A 4566-nucleotide genomic window follows, 5' to 3' on the forward strand; every position below is an offset into this window, starting at 1 on the left:
CACAGTCAGGTGAGTCAGTGTCACATTTTCTGATTCAACCCTGGTCTTTGTGGGACCGTCCCCCCGCCCCAGGGCTCGGAGCCGCAACACCCGGAGTTCGGGGGTTGCCACGTAGATAAAACCCCTTCGCCCGCTTGTCCCATGCCCGATGATTCCCGGCAGCACCGTCAGACACTCCAGGCCTGGGAGCTCCACTGCGGGGCCCGAGGGGCCCCTCTATTTCGAGTTAAAATCGCTGAGGCGGGTCCCCGGCTTCCGTCAAGGTAGAGAGCGCTTGCCGCTGTCTTCTTCCTCTGAAAACCCTTCCAGTACTCCCGCCGCGCTCCCGCCTTTTCCCCTCTCGGCCGCGCTGTGTGAAGTGTTCCCTCGCTAGCCCCCAGGGCGGAGGCGATCGTGCAGACCCGGACGCCGCATCTCCATGGTCTTGCGGTTCTGCAGGGGGCGCCCCCTCCTGCCGCCCCCTCCACCTACGCAACCTCCGGAGCCGGCCCTCCTCGCCTTAGTACTCTACTCTGTACTCACGGCTTCAGGGCTTTCTTCCGCACGAACCGCATGCCACTGGCTGTGCTTGTCATGGTGTGTTTCCATTCCTGAAGCCCCACTGGAAGCTTCCTCCCAGGCAAAGAACGTTTTTATTTCTTACCTGTGTGAGGGTGTGGGACGAAGCAGAGGCACCCTGAGAGAACGAGAAAGACTACGGATGAGAGAAAGGAAGGAAGGGAGGGAGGAACAGGGTAGAGCGGGTGGATGTGGAGAGACAGTGAGAGTGGAGTGAACCAAAGAAAAGTAGAGGGAGAAGAAAATAGAGAAATCTAGATTAAAAGGTATCTCCAGAGAGGTGAAGGGTAGCACACTGGACGAGAGAGACCTTAACCGGTGATAGGAGAGGGGCAGCAAGGAGCAGATACATCAGACTGAGACCGCGGGGGAAGGAATAGAAGAACTGGAGCCGCGGCAGCGACAGAGGTGGTGCTGGGACAGAAAAAGGGGCGATGGGTGACAGGAGAGGGACAAACAGCAGGGAAGGAATTCCCTGGCTTTAATCCTTTCATTGGCTTCCTGTTGCCCTCAGGACAAAAATCCAGAATCCACTGGATGGCTACAGCAGGGAGCTCTGGAGGGGGGATGACCTTCCAGAGTTGGTCCAATTTGAGGGAAGGAACAGGCTTCTCTTTCCTGCATTGACCAGACACTGGACACTGGCTGCCCAGTGATGAAGAGGCCGCTGCTCCCTGTAGCCGAGTCACTTTACAAGGAGGGGGTGAGCTGTCCAGTGATCAGCAGCCAAACTGACAGCTGGAGGGCAGTTTGTGCCTGAATCCTGAGGGGTGGATCCGAGAAGCACCATCTGGTGTTTATGTGTTGACTTCTGTGGGGTCTGACCCATAAGGGTTTGAAGGGAAACTGTCACCATTCGGCGGGTAATCTGTAGTGGTTTTGGTCAGGGATCTCATTGTTACATTACTGAAGGTATCACACGTTTTGTGGGATACAAATGACATTTTGGGGCGTTTTATTAGAAGATACTTGAGTCTTGCTGGAGTACATAGATCCTTGCACACATTAATTCGTCTTGCATTATGACATTATGGAGGTGTCTAACTTTAGTCTCCAAGAAGAAATATATAGGATCCTGGGGTGGTGGGTGTGTTCCTGCCAAAACAAAAGATAGATGTTAGGAACACAATGGGATTCTTTGGCCAGTGCACAGGTGATTAGGAGGTTCTGTCCTGTAATAATGTGGGGTGTCCACTGGGATTGTAGAACAAACACCATGGGAACTTGCAGGAGTGTCTGAGTCAAGAAACTGGGGGACTGGGGCCCAGGTGGTACGTTTTTTCACTGGGGCAGCCTTGCTGGAGGTGGGTCTCTGGGAACAGCAGCAGAGCGGCTGCAAGGTCCTTTGGACACTGCCACTGCTCAGCAGTTCTTACCTTACCTCTAGGCAGTTACTTTGTTCACCATATATATATGGTAATGTCCCATCTTTTAAAAAAATCCACAAAAAAGAGCCTTTTACTACATTCTCCTCTCTTCAAAATAAAACATCCTCTATTAGCTACATTTCCCACTCTGGTAAGTGCTTTTTCTTACACTCCATTTCAAAGCAGAATACACTAAACGCATGCTTATACTCTGCTTTAGATCTTGCTTCCAGTTTTTTTTTTATAATAATTTTTATTTTGTTATGTTAGTCACCATACAGTACATCCCATTTTCGATGCAATGTTCCATGATTCATTATTTGCGTTTAACACCCAGTGCACCATGCAATACGTGCCCTCCTTAATACCCATCACCAGCTTATCCCATCCCCCCCCCCCGAAGCCCTCAGTTTGTTTCCAGTTCTTGTTTTTTTTTAAGATTTTATTTATTTATTTGAGAGAGAGAGAAGAGTGCATGAGCAGGGGGGAAGTGCAGAAGGAGAGGGAGAACCAGACTTCCCATTGAGCAGGGAGCCCTACGTGGGGCTCAATCCCAGGACCCTGAGATCATGACCTGAGCCAAAGGCAGACGCTTAACCGGCTAAGCCACCCAGGCACCCCCAGTTCTCACTTTCATATCCACCATGCCGCTGAGACTTTCCATGTCAGAGTCACTGGGGACCTCCCTGCTTCTCAGTCCTGGAATTGGTTTGTTCTTATCACGCTGGTCCTAGCTACAGCACGCTGGGCTTCCTCTTCCTGAAGCACTTTCTCTTGGCCTCCACACTATTTTTTTTTAAAGTAAATCTATCTTCCAGTTACCTGTTTTAATTTTCTTCTCCATGTTCATGTGTCTGTTCCCTGTGCCTGTTTCCCCTAACTCCCTGGTCTCTGCAGAAGCACCCCTAGGCTTAATCCCTGAACCCCTTGTCTCCACCTCTTGCCTTTCCACATTGCTCCATCTCATGACTTTGAACACTGATGTCTCCTTTCACTGCTCCACCAAGGCCTCCAGACCTCTCCCCTGAAACCAGGGTCCTGTATCCAGCTGTCTCTGTGACGTCTCTGCTGGGACAACAGTCTGGCGTCTTCACCTTAATATGTCCAGCAGTGATCCCCAAATTCCTCCAGAAGTGTCCCCTGCAGTCTACCTCTGTGTAATAGGGAGACCCTGTATTTCCTGCAGCCAAGGTGGGCACCTTGGCATGTTTGCAAAGTATGCAAGACACTATTTATTAGTGTTTTAACTTAGGACAAAAGAAATAAAAATTAGATGAATATGGGAAATACATGGTTTCCAAAAATCTTCTGAGGTATAGGGGAAAAGCTTGAAGAATTGTGATCTGCTTTGGAACTTTCTGATCTGCTTGTTTAGTACTCTCTGATCTTACCTCCTCGTCTCCTCCATTCACCCTGCTCCAGCCATACAGGCCTCCCTGCCCTTTCTAGAGCCCAGAATGCCACTACCCAGGGTCTTTATGTGGATGTCCTGCCTAGAAGTCTCTGGTTCCTCACATGCAGGTGGCAAAATCTCTTCCTTCCTTGGATCTTTGTTCTGATATCACCTCTCAGTGGCGCCTTCTCTGGCTTCCGTCCCCCCACCCCCACTCCCTTTAACATTCCATCTACTCCCTCACCCTCAATTCTGGTCCCTTTAGCCTTCTCTGCATATTTCTCTCTGCTCCTTCCCCTTCCACTGGCTAGATACTCATGACTGCAAGGCCCCAAGGGCGAGCAGAGCCAGAAGGTGGGAGGTGTGCTGGGCTGGCCTCCTGGGAGTGTGCTCCCCCCAGCCTCACACTGGATTGCAGATACAGCTCCTGTGCCCCTCCCAGAGACTCCCCTTCCGGTGGTCAAGGGGGGACAGGGCCCAGCCTCAGTACCAGTTAAAGTGCCCCAGGTGCTTCTGATGTGTATCCAGCATTGAGCCCCAAGGCTCTGGGTCCTCCGTTTCTGAGGCTGACAGCAGCCCCTGACCCAGGGAGAGGGGAGAGGGCCCTGCTCTGTGTGGGGTGGGATCAGGGCGGGTCTGTGACCTGGAGGGGAGTGTGGGGTCCAGCCCAGGTCCCCACTGCTGCAGTGTGTGTGTGTGTTGAGGGGGGGGCTTCACCCGGGTGGGAGCCCGTTCTGAAGAAAGGGGTGGGAACACTCACTTGGTGGTGTCTGGAGGAGTTCAGTGTCCCTGAGCCCCCCTCCTGTGGCAGTGGGCAGCAGAGGACTGTCGTTTCCACACAGAGAGGTCTTCCTGTGTGACGTTGGGGTACAGGAAGGACGTAGACTGATTCTGAGCATTAAACTGCAGATTCTTGTGCCCTTGGTGGCCTCGCTGATCTTCTCTGACTCTGAAGTGTCCTTCCCGAGCCGCGTCTGTCCACACTCCCCCAGGCCTTCCCATGTCCCTCTCCTTCCACTTAGCATTCCATCTCCTCCTGACTCAGTGGCGTGGAGCCTGTGAGGAGACCCCCTGGAGGCATCGTGATGGGCTTCACACCAGGTGTGAATTGGAGACGAGTGTGGGTCCCGTGGTGTCAGTGCAGTTGGGCAGCAGGGACTGTTAGGGGCCACGTCTGAATGCACGGTCAGCTCTCTGTAGACTAGGATCAAAGAAGCTACACATGGACGTCATGTATTAATGTGCAGG

General features: G+C 52.4%; 1 long non-coding RNA gene across 1 annotated transcript; it reads right to left on the reverse strand.

Moving 5' to 3' along the window:
* Nucleotides 1-1496: 1496 nt before the first annotated feature.
* On the reverse strand, nucleotides 1497-4235 carry LOC103657326. Its single transcript, XR_566805.2, has 2 exons — nucleotides 4079-4235; nucleotides 1497-1653 (listed from the first exon to the last, which is right to left on the reverse strand). It is a non-coding gene; the product is annotated as an uncharacterized LOC103657326 (long non-coding RNA).
* Between the last annotated feature and the right edge of the window lie 331 nt (nucleotides 4236-4566).

The sequence above is a fragment of the Ursus maritimus genome, unplaced genomic scaffold, assembly GCF_017311325.1.
Source record: "Ursus maritimus isolate PB19 unplaced genomic scaffold, ASM1731132v1 scaffold_19, whole genome shotgun sequence".
Classification (NCBI taxonomy): domain Eukaryota; kingdom Metazoa; phylum Chordata; class Mammalia; order Carnivora; family Ursidae; genus Ursus; species Ursus maritimus.